Here is a 17,943-nt window from a genome sequence, read left to right as displayed (position 1 = left end):
ACATGGAGGAAAATATGTTACATTTTTTCTGTTTAAGTTCAAAAGCAGGAAGAAGCATATTGTAATACATTGTTTACCTTTGGAGAGGAGAAAACATTTGCAATTGAGAAAAAGCCCAAGGCTTTTGGAGGCTAACAACATTCGCTTTCTTGATCCGTGTAGTGGTGATCTGCGCATTTGTTTGAGAGAATTTACAGAGCTGATGAAAACACACACACACACACACACACACACACACACACACACGTTAAAACTAGCCTGGGTCTAGATCAACTGGTGAGCAGAGCATCGTGAGTCAAAATCTCAAATCGCCCCAACGGTTTTCTAAACCTCCTGGGAAGCACTTGACTTCTTCTTTAACGATGTCTTAACTTACGCATTCGTATCAAAAGGCACCCCAAATGCAGCTACACTTTTAACCCTATTATTTAATGATGTCTTGAACCAGCAGCAGCCATGAAACGTTCCTGCTTCAGTGCTCACGAGTGAATACTGCCAACCTGATTTCTTATATCTTATCACTAAAGGATCTATTTGCTGCGGTTGATCTGAGCGAACAAAGCAATCCCAAGAATCTTCTTTTTTAAAACTCTCTGAGTGCCTGGTCAGTTAATGGCAAAGGATACCGTCTGTGACAGGAAATTTTGGAAAGCCTCCCAGATTTACAAGCGGTCCCTATGCGGTGGAAGTGTTTCTCACTGGTCTGGGGGTCCAGTGGTTTTGCCCTTTGCCCGAATGGCTATGCAGACCATTAGCATCCACAGACAGGTGTTGTGTGTGAGACGAGCAGCCGGGCGAGCTTTAGAATTCGGAGGCCTCGGCGTCGTGTCTTGTCTTGACAGCAAACCAAGACCACAAGAGTATGTCCAGGGGAAGCCCTGAAATCAGCAGATGTTTTGGGCAGGAAATCACCCCTTTTGCCCCGCAGAAATAGAATGGCTTACCTGCTGGGTAGGTATGCTCTCACTGCGCGATGCCCTATCCCGGACAGTTAAACTTGGGATGCCGTGTGGCCCTCCTGGATGATTTGCAGAATTCCAAAGGCCGCACAGCTCAGGACCAGTGAAACAGCGACTGTCACACTCTTGCCTAGAAGCGCTTTGCTCAGCAGTGTCAAACGCATGAAGAGAGCTAGAGAGGGACTCTCCCAGGGCTTGTCCACCCCACTCCTGTAGGTGTCCCTGACCTTGCTGGTTCTCAGTGACGGGGCCCCTGGGGGTGTCCATACTGACTGTCTGCCCTCCCTTTTGATCCCACTGCTCAACTTCTAGCTTTTATTCAACTGTGTATTCTGGCACTAGAACATTTCTATATATATATATATTTTTTTTAATGTGTATTTATTATTGAGAGAGAGAGAGAGAGAGGCAGAGCATGGGTGGGGGAGGGGCAGAGAGAGAGCAAGACACAGAATCGGAAGCAGGCTCCAGGCTCTGAGCTGTCAGCCCAGAGCCCGACACGGGGCTCGAAGCCACGAACCGCGAGATCGTGACCTCAGCTGAGGTCGGACGCTTAACTGACCGAGCCACCCAGGCACCCCCGTATATGTTTTAGAGGCCCAATTTCTTGATAATACTCTGTAGGTATTTCAGTCCTAACATCTGCTTTTCCAGGGTGGCTTCTGGGGGAGAATATGCCTGTGAGTCATGCTCTGCTGCGAGAACCTAGAACATTCTAGAGCACCACCATCCATCATCTGCTTCTCTGTGAAGTAGCGGAGCCCATCTGGGTGTGGTCCGAGGAGGATTCATTAGGAGTTAGGGAAACTGGACCCTTTTTCATAAAATAGCAAAGCAAAATCCAACGGGTGTGTATGAAGTAAAAACAGCCCTTCCTCCCAAACGAATTCTCCTTTCAAACGGTAACAGCCATTCAGTTGACTGCTAACCACAGAAGGGGAGCTGGAAATGGAGACTTTAAAAAATACTTTGGGGACAGAGTTGAGTTTCTGGGTCGTGTGTGCCCCACGCGAAAACTCCTAGGTCCGAGCGGTGAGTCGATGCTCCTGGCCCCGGCACATCCTCTCTCTCAACTTCAGCACATTCCAAAATTTTCATTCTTTTTAGTTCGGAGCTCGGATCCCGGGAGCTGAATCCGTTACATTATTTTGTCTGTGGCTTCCAGTCCAGTACGTGTCAGGGGCCCCGGCCCCTTGGGCCCTCTGATGTTCTCGCTCAGGACTGAAGGACCCACAGGAGGAGCTGGCAGGGAGGGGGCCCATCACCATCCTGCCGTCCCGGTGGCCCTAGTGCCTTGGCCTGTCCGTGCTCCCTGGGAGCAGCTCGGTCGTGGGCTTACGAGCAGGTTGCTGTTTACATTCGACTTCACAATTCTTGTCTTTCAAGCTAAGAATGGATTTGAAAACACAGGTTCAGGGGAACCAACCTCTGTTTTAAAACCCCACCTCACGCGAGTGGAGATAAAAATAGGAAACGTGTGGAAAGCAGGACTCACGGTCCCTTGGACGTGGTGTTACACGCCGGACTGATTCGTGCAGCAAAATCCCCGAGGAATCAAAGTGCCGAACCCGGTAGCTCTCGGGGGAGGGAGGGTAGTGTGTCTGGATGGGAAATTTATTCCAGAAGGCACCTGGCAGCTCCTTGGCTCCGGGTGACGAAGCCAGAGCCAAGAGTCCTGGGGAGAAGTGTACGCTCGGTAATTGAATGGAATTGATCAACCTCCGGCCCTCCTTTCAGAGGCGGGATGTTTCTGCTCTGCAAGGAGCAAACACCGTGAAATCTGGGTGTTCTTCGTGACGGGTGGCCAGTGCCCCTCGGCATGGAAGACGCAGGCGGGGCTGGACAGACGGACGCCTCATGCGATGCAGACAATAGAGACCAAGAAGCCTCGGAACCCGGCTGGCCGTGATAGAATGGTCCGAGAGTCTTGAGAAGACGCTGCCCGTGTGTTTCGCGGTGGGTGACATACATTGACTCGTTGAGTGATCCCCAGGCCCCTGTAGGATCGTTGCCATGATTGAGCCCTGTTTTATGGAGATAATAAATATTTGTCGAGTGAAATTGCGAACACCTGTTCCGTGTAACCGCTGGCCACCTGAGGTCGCACGAGGGCACGCGCCTCGTCGTGTGGGCATTCTGTCAACGGCTCTCCAAGGTCCATCCTCGCTCCATGTGCTGCCCTGAAGCAGTCAGCCCCGGTCTGTCTGTGCCCAGGACGGGGCGGGCCGTGGGCAGGCAAACACCCCCGACGGATCTCGCTGGGAGGCTGAGCGCCGTCGGATTATCGTTGCGGAAGAGTGAAGGGTTTGAGTTTCCCAGCGGCCTGTCTTCCGACCCGGCCACGCCGTCCGCTAACTATGTGACCAGGAAGGTCACTTTTCTGAAGGGCAGTTTCATCATTTGTAAAATCAAGCTACGAACGGGACCCACAGCACAGTGGTGTGTGAGGATTAAATGAGCTAACACACGAGTTCAGGGCCCCCCGCCGGTGAACTCTGTCGGAGGCCGGGCGTGGGGGGACCCGCTTGTGGGGGGTCTGCAGCCCTCTCCCACTGTCCCCGTGGCAGCTCGGGGGGGATGGGCTTGGTCGGTACTGGCTATAATTACGCTGGAGGGGAATGATTTTTCCCTGGGATTCCAGTCTTGCCTTCTGGACTGCCAGGAAAGCAAATAAGGAACTCTTTTGAAGGGCCTCTCAGGTGCGGTGCAGGAACTCAAATACTAACTTCTGTCTTTCTTCTCTATACGGATTTCCCAGATATGTTTTCTTTTAGTAATGCTGCTCCGTCACTCCCCCTATCTTGTTTTTTAAATTTGTTTCTGGAATGCTTGGTAGACTTAACCAATGAAGCCGCCTGGACCTAGAGTTTCCTTTTAAGGAAGATTTTATTTTATTTTTTTATTTTTCTTATTTTTTAAAGTTTATTAATTTATTTTAGAAAGAGAGAGAGAGGGGCGCCTGGGTGGCGCAGTCGGTTAAGCGTCCGACTTCAGCCAGGTCACGATCTCGCGGTCCGTGAGTTCGAGCCCCGCGTCAGGCTCTGGGCTGATGGCTCGGAGCCTGGAGCCTGTTTCCGATTCTGTGTCTCCCTCTCTCTCTCTTCCCCTCCCCCGTTCATGCTCTATCTCTCTCTGTCCCCCAAAAAATAAATAAACGTTGAAAAAAAAATTTAGAGAGAGAGAGAGAGAGAGAGCACACATGTGGAAGGGACATAGAGAGGGAAGGAGAGAGAGAATCCCCAGCAGGCTCTGCACCATCAGCGTGGAACCCGATGTGGGGCTCAAACTCATGAACTGTGAGATCATGACCGGGCGCTTAACTGACTGAGCCACCCAGATGCCCCCATTCTTTTGGGGGAGATTTTAAATGACTGGCTCAATTTATTTAATGGTTATGTTATGACTCAGGGTTTTAATTCTTTTGTAAATCGGTTTTGGTAAGTTTTTTGTTTTTGTTTTTTTTAAGGAAATTTTCCATTTTGTCTAAGTCTTTCACTCTCTTGGCATAAAGATATTCAGGGACATTTTGATATGTGTGTGTGGTCATTCCTTTCTAAACATTGTTTAGTTTATGATCATTTCCTGATTAACCCATGGACAGCTTGGAAGTCTGCGTCATATTTTCCCCAGGTACGAGCTTTTTCTGGTTGTCATGTTGCGATTGCTTTTCCCTTCATTACATTGCTGTCAGTGAATAATTCTGTAGGATTTCCATCTTTTGAGACTTGCGTAGGTTTACTTTGTGACCCGGTACATAGTCGGTTTCCCCCTACTAGTAGCGTGCATGCCGTCAAAAATGTGTGGTAGTCAGCAATGCACACAGATTTTGCGCAAGTTGGTAGCTGATCGTTTGTGTTTTCAGTATCCGTCCTGGCACGTTTTGTCTGCTGGTTCTGTAAGGGACTCAAGTGAATTTTCATCCTTCCCTCCGATTGTCAATTTCCCCTTACAGTTATTCTACGATTATTTAATGAATTAATTTATAGGCAATGTTGTTCTGAGTGCAACCACTTGCACTCCGCTTTGGGGACTGGGTCTTTCACCGTCACGAAGTGACCGCGCATCTTCCGTGCGCCATTTTGCTCGGGAATCTTTCTGGTCTGAAATTGAGGTAGATACACCAGTGTTTTGGGGCTTACCCTTTTGTCATCATTTTACCTCCTACTTTTACATATTTTAACGTTTTAGATGTTTTTCTCGTAAATAGATTAAAGTTGGAGTTTTTGGACACAGCGTTTTTCCTGCCGGCTGGAGCATGGGGACTGTTTCCAGTTGGTACAATTGCTGACTTCATTAGGTTTCCTCCACCATCTTATTTGACCCTTATATTTACCCTCCCCATCCTGTGTTTTTTCTCTTGGTTTGTCCCTTCAGTTGGACTGGCTCATTTCTATCATTCCATCTTCCTTTCTGCTGGTTAAGAAAGTTATGTACTCTCTTGCTATTCTTTTATTGGTTCTTGAAAGAAATAGTATGTATTATAGCACATGATATGATATGTAATATACGTTATTTGGTGTTTTAAGTTTACTTATTTATTTTGAGAGAAGAGAGAGAGAAAGCAGGGGAGGGGCAGAGAGAGGGGGGAGGGAGGACCCCAAGCAGGGTATGCACTGTCAGCACAGAGCCTGACGTGGGGCTTGATCCCATGAACCACGAGATCATGACCTGAGTGGAAATCAAGAGACAGACACTTAACCAACTGAGCCACTCAGGCACTTTTATATATTATCATTATTATATACAGAGAGTCAAGATTTAAAAAGTGTCAATACTTGTACTTGCTTTCTAGATAACACATGGGCCTTAGAACAATTTAACTCCACTCGTTACCTTCAAAACTATATGTTACAATTGATATATTAGTGTATTATAATTTTGCTTGTAAAAGAAAACCATGATTCGTAATTATTATTGTATCATTCAGGAAATGTTTGTTCAAATTTATCCCTTATATGTATTCCTTTGTTTTTTCCAAAGTCATAGTTTACCTCTCTCGACGATTCCAGAATCGTTCTCCACCTATACAACCTAGTCAACTTCAGAGAAAAACTTCAGAGAAAAACTCTACATATGTTTACTATCAAACACCCAGGTCAAGGGTAGAGAACCATGAAGCTGATTCCTGGACTATATGTGTCATGGGAGGAACAAAAACCCGTTTCTAACAGGTGGCTTCCTTAGATATAACGAGTGTCAAATCTACAGGGTTAGTGTGGTGGGATAAAGAAGAAAATGTTTGCCAGCATGCCTGGCAAGATGGCGGCCAAATGTCAAGTCATGGCCCTCCGCCTGCCATTTGCATGTTATGTGTACTGGGCAAGCTTCTGCCTTCCTATCTTCCTCACTAGTAGTGAGGGCTGTTTCTCACATTTCTTCAGCAGAAAATACTCAGTATGTCAAGGTACCTGATTTTGGCACAGTCTGAACCCCATCACCATCTTTAGAAGCAAGGGGAAAACTGGGCCCTAATCCACCACTGTGGCTTCTAGAAGGCACTCTCCTGATGCTGAGCCTCAAGGGGATCCGCAAGCACAAAAGGTCTGCACAGACCAGGAGAGCTCTGCCCTAGCTGCAGATGAGAGGGACAGGCAGGAGACAGGTCAGTGCCATAATCTGCAAGGAGAAGATGTTAGAATCTTCAGCTCTTTACATAGCGGCCGGTCCTACAGAGCATAACACAGTCATCGAGACTTCCGTTCTGGGGCCGGCTGGGTGGCTCAGTCCGTTGGGTGTCTGACTCCAGCTCAGGTCATGAGCTCATGGTTTGTGCGTTCAAGCCCCAAACTGGACTCTGCGCCAACAGCACAGAGACTGCTTGAGATTCTCTCTCTCCCCCTCTCTCTCTCTCCTTCCCCTGCTCTCTCTCTCTCAAAAATAAATTAACATTAAAATAATGTTTAAAAAAGATAGTGGTTCCAGACTTGTATAGTTGGGGTACCTTTAGGTCTTTTTCTGGGTCCCACATCGGGTGTCTGATCTCATTCCAGGTGTGATGCATAAGAGGGAAAATGGATGTGAACTTGGCCGTGTGTATCAGTGCTTCCCCAGACACAGGGACGTCACAAGTTCCAAATGATACTCATATCAGCAAAAGAGCTGATAAGCCAAAGAGAGACCCCTGCAAACAAGGCCATTGTCCTGGCCGCTGTGGGAGTAAGGCATCACCATGGGAAGAGACCAGCTGGGGAAAGTGATATGGGGAGACAAAGGACCGTTTGATCCTGTGCTCTTATTCCAGAACCACTCCATCTATTTTTTTTTTGGCTGTGGTTTCCAAAGGAACAGCATTTCTGATACAGAGTCAAGGACTAAAGTAGGCACGGAAGCAATGATCGCCATTGTTTCTCAACAAGAGTGTGGCCATCTTGGGTTCTGGCCTGAACAGAAGCTGTAAAGGCTGCTTTTCACCTGCCTCTTTCATTTAGCAATATAACTTGACTATTTCTCTCTTGCCCTCTAACATTCTTCTTTAAAACTTCTTTTGCAAAATAATGTAAACATGAAAGACTGGTGTGAGGGTTCTCTTAGTTACTGGCCAATATTTTTTAGCAAGCTGGGTGGTGGGTGTTTCAACGCCTGTTTTATTTTAGTATTATTTAAACTTTACTCATATGTAGGAAATGTGTATGTGTATTCTTAGGGTCTTTTTAAAAAAGTTCTATTAACTTTTGAGAGAGAGAAAGTGTAAGCGGGGGAGGGGCAGAGAGAGGGGAAAGAATCCCAAGGAGGCTCCACCCTATCAGCACAGAGCCTGACATGGGGCTCAAACTCACCAACTGTGAGATCATGACCTGAGCCAAAATCAGGAGTCGGACGCTTAACCAACTGAGCCACCCAGGCGCCCCTCTTCTTAGTGTCTTTTAAATTGTAAGCGCTAATCCTGTGGACATTAAGATTTGTCATGGAACCTATTCCCCTGATACTGTCTGGGACACTAAGACTGTCACCCACCTTCAGTCTCCACTCAGATGTCATCAGAGAAGCCATCTAGTGTTACTGGCGTTCCCCATCTCCCTCACACTGTTTCATTTATCCCACAGTACTTTGTACATCCATATTCTGTATTGTTTATTTGTTTATTGACTACTTCCTCCACTGTAAGCATCAGCGGGTCAAGGAATTTGGACTTGTTTTTTAGAGAGGGTGAAGGACAGCACCCACACGTGAGCAGGGGAGGGGCAGAGGAATAGGGAGAGGAGACTCTTAAGCAGGTTCCACATCTAGCGCGGAGCCCGACACGGGGCTCAGTCTTAAGGCTTTGAGATCATGACTTGAGTAGAAATCAAGAGTCGGACGCTTGACTGACTGAGCCACCAGGTGCCCAAGTAATTTGGCCTTTCGTAAAGGCCCATACATCACTGCAGAACAGTGAGTGAATGCGTGAACGATCTGAGTAGTCACGAAACCTAGCTGGTCCTAGAGTTAGTAACAATTCAAATTTTTTTTTTTTTTACCCTCTGGTCAATCACTTATGAGGTTATAAACTCATGGTGGACCCTCTCTATTGTACAGGGGACGCTGGCCCTGGCTGTCCGTTTGCTGCCCCCTATATTGGGGGTGGGTGATAAAAGCATTTCTGACACGTTCGCCTAAACACGGTGGAAAGATGGTTTCTCTTCAATACCCGTGATTGTGGCAGCATTGCGGGGTTAAAAAGAACCCTGGCTGTGATTTGGTCTAACTCCCTTTTTTCATCGTCGTAGAATGATGACGAAACTGAGGTCCGGGTAGACTCAACACTTAGCGGAAAAGATGGAGGAAGTCAGTGAACCAATTGGGGCCATGCTAAGTGCCAAGCTCCCTTTTAGAGACGAGGAAACTCATTTAGTGGTTCCTAATTCCTTTCATGTCGTGACGCGCATAGATAATTGTTGTGCCGGCCTCCGGGGACAGTCCCTAGACAGCAGATAAGAGGTGCGGTTGGCATTTGCATTCGGCTGACTGGGAACCGGAGCTCTTCACCGTGGTTGTAACGCCCCAAATCCTTGTTCAGCACCCAGCATGACCCCAGGTGCTGAGGGGCTTGTAGAAAATAAAGGCTTCACTTCTACTTTGCAGCCTCACACGGCTGCTTCTCCCTGACCATGACAGGTGGGAAGAACCCCCTCCAATTTTGTGAGGAGCTTTATGTCCGCTCGCTCTCAGAGCATAATCTCCCTTATCCGGGCAAGGCCCCCGGACAGGTTAACATTACCCCCCCCCCCCCAAGGGCTAGTCAGTCTTAAATGCCACCATCAGGTGGGCATCCGGGCTTTTCTGGACTGGAGGTCTGTGTCCTTTGCCCAATATGGCTGTATGTGGAGATGGGGCCTCTAAGGAAGTCATTCAGCTTAAATGAAGTCCTAAGAGTGGGGCCCTCCTCTGATAGGATTAATGCCCTTGTAAGAAAAGATACAGCTGCAGAGCAGGGGTGCAAGAACACCCCTGGGTGGGTGGGTGGGGGAGGGGCCCAAACAGACCAGATTTGGCCACCTGCTGCTGACAAAATCCAAAGGCGAGGCCGGCCCCTGGAAGACAGGCGACTCACCTGTCAAAGACTGTCTTTCCAGAATGCCGAAGATACTTCCAAGTTTGTATAAGGAACACGTGGGACAGAGGTGGGCAGGTCGGGTGCACGCAGGTAGGCAGCGAAGATCAAATCGATGCTTGCCGTGCGGCCAGTCGGGGCTGGTGTTGCTGGCTCAGGGCAGCCCTCATCGCTTGAGAGGTTCGTGTTGGTTCTTCCGCCTGGGGCAGGTGACACGCTGGAGAGAAGAACCCAGCTAAAAAGTTTCAGGTCAAAATGGAGACAGCCAAAGTCTTCTTTCAAAGATACCAAGCGAGCTCCCTTGCTGTCTCTGCCCACGTGCATACACTGAAGAAAAAGCCATGTGAGGATGTGGCCCCAAGGAGGTGGCCATCTCTGAGCCAGGCGGAGAGTCCTCATCAGACATCACATCAGCTGGAACCTTGATCTTGGACTGCTAGCCTCCGGAACGGTGGGAAAATACATTTCCGTTGTCTGCCCAGCCTGTGGCGTTTTAGCACGGCAGCCTGAGCAGCCGAGTCTAGCCACCGTTCAGACTGAAGCCTGATTTGGTAGGGCAAACTTCGCCTCTGCCTAGAACAATCGAACTGAAGCTACCACAGAATGTATAATGTTGAACTAGATGCCTGCCTCTCTCAAGTCCGTTTACAACACTGAAGGTAACTTCTCAGTCCGAAACAAAAACACGGTGGCTCTTGTTTTCATCTGGGTCACCAGAGGGCCTGCATGGATGATATTTTCAAGACCAAGGGAGTCCTCTTTGAAAAGCAATCAGATGCCACTTTCCAAAGCACAGATACCCACCTAGACTCCTGCCCACGTTATAAACAGCTACAACAACAAAACTCCTCCATCAGAGGGCACTGTAAAAAGAGATTTCAAACTGGAATGGTCAAGCCTAGCTGAGAGAGCGTCTTCTAAAATAGGGTCTGCCCCGGGGCACCCGGGTGGCTCAGTTAGACATCCAACTCTTGATTTGGGGTCAGGTCACGATCTCACAGTTCATGGGTCCAATCCCTGCATCAGGCTCTGCACTGATGGTGCAAAGCCTGCTTGGGATTCTCCTCTCCCTCTCCCCCTGCCCCCTACTCCTCAAAATAAATAAATAAACTTGAAAAATAAAGTAAAACAAGATAAGATAGGATCTGTAGGCCATAAGGGAGGAGAAACTTATGCATATCTTTATGGGAGGAACTATGAACTTTTTGAACTTCGCAGCTGGCCACAAGCCCTCAGCCTGGACTGAAGCCCCCGCCCCCCATCACCAAGGCACTTGGGGTCATCTGCGGTCTTCACTTCAAAAGCCTCTAATCCGGTTCAACAGGCTTCAAGCCAGCCTTTGCATATTACCCAACCAATCCCAGTGCACCCAGTTTCCGTTTCTTCTGCATAGCAGAACATAAATGAGAGCCGCACCCTAATCTTTCTCCTTCGTAACTTTGCCCCCTCTTTGTCTCTCTGGGAACGGTATCCAAGCTTCTACCTAAATCTGTGTCTTCTGAATTGCAATTCTAATTGCCCAAATAAATGTCTGTTCGCCTCAGTCTTCAGTGAATTCTTTCTTGGGTGAAAGCACCCGGTCACAGAGAAAGGTTGTAACGAGGTAGCTAAATGCAAATGAGGGAGCCCCATGGTGGACCACACATCCGACACTGGGTGAGATGCACACAATGCAGACGGCTTTGCTGCGATGAGGACAAAAAGTCCTCAACCTTTATGATATACCACTGAATCCCATATAAATTAAAAAAGCAAATTTAGGGGCGCCTGGGTGGCTCAGTCGCTTAAAAGCATCCAACTTCGGCTCAGGGCACGATCTCTCAGTTTGTGGGTTCGAGCCCAACATCGAGCCCAACATGTGCTGACAGCTCGGAGCCCGGAGCCTGCTTCGGATTCTGTGTCTCCCCCTCCTCCAGCCCCTCCCCTGCTCCTGCTCTGTCTCTGTCTCTCAAAAATAAATACACGTTAAAAAAAAAATGTAAAAAGATAAAAATAAAAGCAAATTTAAACGTCTGTAGAGGTAGAGAGAAAAATATCTAGAGTATGTGCCTCAAAATGTTAACAATAATTGTCCCCGGATGCACGGGCTTGCTGACTTGTACTTGCTTCATTTTACTGGTACGTAGTTTCTGCTTTTTCACAGCACCCGTGGAGTACCTGGGTCACTGTGGGGAGTCAGATACAAATGTATAAATCCGCCTACTTAATCCACCCACCCCCATCCAAGAGAGGAAACACACACAGCGGTGCGAATATTTTGTTCTTGTAGCACCTTCTTCCGGCTGCCTGTGGGCCGCAGGTCATGCTGGCAGTGCCGCTCCTCACCAAGTGGGATCCCCCGGCAGGACAGTTCGGCCTCAGGATGAGTCCTAGGGTAGGCTGGTCGCCCAGGCTTGCCAAACCTTGAACAAACCATCGAACAAAGCAAATAGTTAGGAATGAATAGAGAAGAGGGGGATTCGGACTGACGGTGTTATGTGATGCGTCCTTAAAGACACTTTATGGACTGTGTTGGGGGTCCCCTTCTGTGAGCAGTCTGAACCGTGAGGCGCGGGACAGGAGATTGGTGGGCCACGTGCAAAGAGAATGGCATTTGGAGCCCAAGATTTCTCGCTTTTGAATGCTGACTTTCTAATGAAAGTCTATTCTTCCCACCCAAGGGCTCCAGGTTTCTCTCTCCTGTGGCAAATACTCTTTATCAGTTTCTTTCTTCCCCTTCCAGAGAGTTCTGTGTCTATAGTAAACACGTGTCACAGACTTTGCTTTTTCTTCACTCACTACCACATCGTGGAGATTGTTGGGCATCAGTACATCTAGCTTCCTTCCTTAAAAACAGTTATGTTGGGGCGCCTGGGTGGCTCAGTCGGTGAAGCATCCAACTTCGGCTCAGGTCATGATCTCACAGTCTGTGAGTTCGAGCCTCACGTCGGGCTCTGTGCTGACAGCTCAGAGCCTGGAGCCTGCTTCGGATTCTGGGTCTCCCTCTCTCTCTGCCCCTCCCCCACTCACGCTCTGTCTCTCTCCTCCAAAAATAAATAAACATTAAAAAAAAAAAAACCAGTTATGTTGTACTCCACAGGAAGAATTACCAAATTATGTAATCACCTCGTTCCAGTTGTTTACGGCGAATATCGTTGTCTACACATCTGCACTTGCGTGATTATGAAATGGAGTTGCAGCAAAGGGCATTTGTGTGAGCTCAACTAGTAATGAAAAAACTGCCACAAATTTTGGAAAAGGTGGATTGCCCTGCAGCCATGATCATGAGGAGCCATCGGAACTCATTTTAAACCAAAGGATCGACCTTATGAACATGTTTTTACAAGCCAGGCAATCAACCTGGCCTTCTGGAAGCCAGCCAATCAGGGACAAGACTCAGGCCAATAGACTCGCCTCAGTATCCAACCGACAAACCGTCCCATCGACCCATCAAGTGGCCAGGCTAGCACCGCTGAAATCGGGTCTGCTCACCCCTGTGAAAAGCCCCAAGCCCCGAACTCCGTGCTTTCCAACACAAACAACAAAAACGACCCAAGGAAACTCGGCAATCTGCTGTTAGGCAGAGGCAATGTGCTTGTGCATAATTCCCCTTTGTTTATTTTACTACAATCCTCAATAAGCTCAGCTTTGTCTTTTTAACGCAGATAGAGTGACCGGTCTCATCATCCTTTGTTGCTGGAAATACTGTAAAGTTACATTTTACATATGTATCTCTAACATTTACATATTTCTTATATGCAGATTATAATGGAACTCTAGAGGGTAGGCTGTACTTAAGGGGTATGGAAGGGATTTCAGAGGAAATTTGTAAAGATTGCTTAGATTTTGACCTTAAAAATCGGGCTTCCTCATGAGCTTTGAGTCTGTAGTCCATTTTTAGAAGTGGAATTGCTGAGTAATGAGATAGATAGTTTGAAGTTTGATAGATGCTATCCTCCAAAGAAATTTCCCGATGTACCGAACCATCATCAACGAGCAGAATGCTTACCCATCACAACTTTTAAAATCTTTTGTGATCCTACAAAGTGCAAAAAAGATTCTCTTTAGATTTTTATTTCACATTTTCCAAATCGAACTCGAACATCTGACCTTAAGTCTAAAAAGCATTTGTATTTCCTTTGTTTTTGGTGACTTGGTGGCTTATAGCTTGTGCACTAAGGGATATTTGCAAATTGAAAAATCAAATTATCCTCAAGGCTGAGGATTTCTCTCCATTGTAGTACTATGCCTAAAAAACTAGGAAAGTAATTATTCATTTATATGTATAATTGGTTTACCAATTAAATATGGTATCTGGCCACTTCATTTCTGATGTTCAGAGAAACAGGTTCTTACTTGAAGAAAAAACCAGATTGTTTCAAGATACGGAGGAGGAAAAATCCGAATGTACTAAGGTCAAGGTAGTTCTCTGTCCCCATTTGTGTTAAGCCTACACAAGTTAAAGTAGTTTTCTATTTTTAAGGAGCAAGATTGCAGCTACTCTAGAGTGCAGCCCCTCTTAGCTGGTACCTGGGGGAGATAATTGGCAGGTACTCCTGAAGGTCAATGCAAAGTGCTGAACATCGCCCACTCGGAAAGGGCTAAGGAGGCGTGGGTAGAGCAAACCTGTGGGCGGCTAGGGCTCTCGGGTGACTGTTTGGGGCTGTTTCTGCCAATGGCCAGCCTCCTTGTGCCTTCCTTCCTTGTGAAGGTATATAGAATAACATTAATAAAATTCTTGGTGGAGTTCTTAGTATTACTAGGCACATTTGCATATATTATTCCTATTGCCAGACCTCATGCGTATGCTATGGAACTATGGCTGTTGGGGAATGGAAATAAATTTTATTTTTATTTTTCTTAAGTTTGCTTATTTATTTTTGACAGAGAGAGACTGAGACAGAGAGAGAGAGAGAGTGAGAGCAGGGGAAGGGCAGAGAGAGGGAGAGAGAGAGAATCCCAAGCAGGCTCCACACTGCCAGCCCGGAGCCCCAGGCAGGGCTTGAACCCATGAATCATGAGATCATGACCTGAACTGAAATCAAGAGTGGGACGTTCAACTGACTGAGCCACTCAGGCACTCAGAACATGATTCTTAAATCAGTGCAAGCAGGGGCGACTGGGTGGCTCAGTTGGTTAAGCATTCGACTCTTTATTTCAGCCCAGGTCATGCTCTCACACTTCATGAGTTCAAGCCCTGCGTTGGGCTCCATGCTGACAGCACAGAGCCTGCTTGGGATTCTCTCTCTCCCTCTCTCTCTCATGCTGTCTCTGTGTCTCTCAAAATAAATAAGTAAAAGCTTGGGGCGCCTGGGTGGCTCAGTCGGTTGTGTGTCCGACTTGGGCTCAGGTCACGATCTCGCACTCTGTGAGTTTGAGCCCTGCGTCGGGCTCTGTGCTGACAGCTCAGAGCCTGGAGCCTGCTTCTGATTCTGGGTCTCCCCCTCTCTCTGACCCTCCCCCGCTCATGCTCTGTCTCTCTCAAGAATAAATAAACATTGAAAAAAAATAAGTAAAAGCTTTAAAAAAATAAATCAGTGCAAGTAAATAAAGATTAAGAAGATAACCCTGGCCGTTACCTTCCGAGGTTAGCTTTGTTATATCCCCCTCTTGTAAGGGGGGGGGGGCAATTGGGGCACAGAGAGGTTAACAGGTGTGAGAGTAGGGCCACATGTGCTGACCTGGACCCCTGTCTCTGCACCATAGTAAACCGAAAACTACACGCATACATATCCAGAGATCTTACCTCTGCAGCCTTTTCTTCATAACTTCCCAAGTATAACACTTAGTGGCAGAAGGAGAGTAGACCCTTCGTGCGAAATACAGAGGATCTGGCTTTATTTTGAAAGCTTTCCAAGCTAACGCGGTATTCGACAAGCAGGGCAAGCGCTGCGGGTTTAGATCTGACGGCAAAGCTTGGGAGAGCTGTCTAAAATGGCCTACTTTGCATTTGTGCGTATATAAAAAAAATTGTCTGAAGATTTATTTTTATTGTCTGCAATTAGTTTGTATATGTTGGCTCCTTGTCCCACTTCCGCCTCAGGGACTCAGCTGTGTATTTCTCTTTCTTCCCAGAAAACACTCGCTCCGTGGCCCTCGACGAAGAGCTCAATGATAGAGTGTCTCTGTCCTATGAGGCAAGTCCTACTTTTAACTTGCACAGTAAAGCTGTCACACTAATAATGTCCTCGTACCAAAAATTAATTTGGATCCTCAAAAGGTAAAAATGTGTAGGCTTTCTGGGTGTCAGTATTCTTGGCAATCTAATTGAGCACTTCCCCGCCCCTCCCCAGACCATCATTATAAATTTGCCAAATCTGGCATACCTACAGGAGCTATTTGAGCTGCAAATCCGCATTGTGCTTGTAAATGCTGAGGTTCCTTGCTTATCACTGATTTAAATTTCCCATTAGGAGGGAGAACTCAGAAGCAACAGGCAATTCATTTGCAGGAATCAGAGACGAAGTAGGTTCTTAAACAGGGAGGACCCAAGAGACCAGTGGCTCAGCCGTTTTTCGCTAGGAAGTAAAGACCCAGCTCTGAGGCGCAAGCGTTGACAGTCTTGGCTTTGGTTGCCGCGAAAAACCTCAGAGTCCCCTGCAAATGCCGTGTTCACTTTGTAGCCAGTTCCGGCGTCCGATTCAGATTCCTAATTATTAAGGATGCCTCCCTCCTCTACACGTCTCGTTGCGGTTGCACCGAATATTGCGTATATATCCATGTCGTAAATCGACATTCACTGAACTTTTACCATGGGCCAAATGCAGTCATTCACTGAATAAATATTTTCTGAGTGTCCGCTAAGAACCAGGAGCTGGGTTCGGCATCGTGGATTCGACCAGTGAGCGGAACTGGGGCTTGTGGGGTTTCCAGTAGGGTGGGGGAGAGAGAGAGGATTAAATCCTCACGCGCACAGCCCCCCTATGTATACAGGTATAATCTCCGGTGAGTGTTCTGAAAGAAAAGAGGTGCCCGCAGAGAATGGGGGGGGCAGGTGGTCAGGGGTGACTTGCCCGGGCTGGACCCTTGCTTTTATATGCATCACTCATTCCATCTTCACATCAGGGCTTTGCTGTTGGAGTTCCCACCCTCACTTCGCAGAGGAGGACTTCAAAGAGCTGGGGAGGAGGTGAAAGGAAGGGCTTCTCATACCCTCCTTCAGATGCCCATGCAGCCATTGCATAGGGATCAAAGGGAGGGGCTGATTGGTTGGCTTACAGGCATGGAGTTAGGGCTCTTCAAGACAATCCCCCTCTCCCTCATCTGACCCCACAGGAAATTTTGTGTCAACATCCCACCTCCTCCCCCCCACCCCACCCCCACCCTCGCCCTGAAAAGACAAACAAGCTGTTATTACAGCTTCGGAAGGATGTGGAAACAGTTTAAAATGTCTGTGGCAGAACCAGGCAGCGGCAAATCCCATTCACTTGCGACTGAATGCGACAGTGACCCCCCGCATCATTTGCATGCGGTTTATCAGCTTCCTCCGCAGCTGCTGCACGTTTTAACCTGCAGCCTGCCTTTGGCCGCAACGCCTCCCAAGGTGAGAAGCGAGATACCGTGAGCGTGGACCACGGGCAGCCTGGGCATCACCAGAGATCTTGGGAGAAATCGAATGATGACGCTGGATGAGGGTTGGCCAGCACTGCCCTTCAGAATGTGGACTGGTGCTAATACCAGCCTAAAGGTAAATCTGCAAGTATGTGATACGTACAAACAAGGGTGTGTGTGGAGCCGTGAATAAATATCAGCTACTATTCGGAATCTACAGACACTGTGGCCCCTGGATGGGAGCATTAATGTGAGCTGGGGCCGCGACTTCCTTCTAGGTGTGCGAGGAGTGAAGAGTGTGGGTGTGTTAGTGAAACATACACTGATACACTTTTGGGCCTCATCCCTTTTATTCCTTCTGCAGCGTTCTCTAATAAACCAGATGAACAAGTGTATTCTGGCTTCTGGTGAGTTTCTAAGAGAATGAGAGGTGGGTCAGTAAGTTTACTAGTCCGCCTTGTAATTACTGGTTGGAGTTCAAGAAAAGAACCTCGTGACAAATCACACGTAGATCTCGTACAAACACATCACCTGTCTGGGGAGGACTCCAAGCTGATGATCAACAAAGTAATTTCTTTGTAACTGATAACTGCAGGGTGGGGGAGGGGCAGGTCTGACCGTGGATTTAAGTGTGGATTGGCAGATTAATAATAATTATGTTAGTTTTTCAGAGTGCCCCTCCCACTCTCCAGTCCCCTTCTCAATCCAGCTTGTTTTCCCTAATCTTTTTGTGTGTGTGTGTGTGTGTGTGTGTGTGTGTGTGTGTGTGTGTGTTTGCTTTCACCTTCATACAAAACGGATCTGGAATATAGCTGTTTATTTGATAGTTTACAAAACATGCCAATGTGCCTCTGGGCATGAGTACAATATAAATCACAAGCCATAAATAAATGACAGAATAACAAAAACAAAAATACGTACAAG

General features: G+C 47.5%; 1 pseudogene; it reads right to left on the bottom strand.

The window, feature by feature from the left end:
• Positions 1 to 6,384: 6,384 nt before the first annotated feature.
• Positions 6,385 to 7,326, bottom strand: LOC106968180 (succinate dehydrogenase cytochrome b560 subunit, mitochondrial-like; annotated as a pseudogene).
• Between the last annotated feature and the right edge of the window lie 10,617 nt (positions 7,327 to 17,943).

The sequence above is a fragment of the Acinonyx jubatus genome, chromosome D4 (genome assembly GCF_027475565.1).
Source record: "Acinonyx jubatus isolate Ajub_Pintada_27869175 chromosome D4, VMU_Ajub_asm_v1.0, whole genome shotgun sequence".
In the NCBI taxonomy this organism is placed as follows: Eukaryota; Metazoa; Chordata; class Mammalia; order Carnivora; family Felidae; genus Acinonyx; species Acinonyx jubatus.
This window is presented reverse-complemented; position numbering and strand designations above follow the sequence as displayed.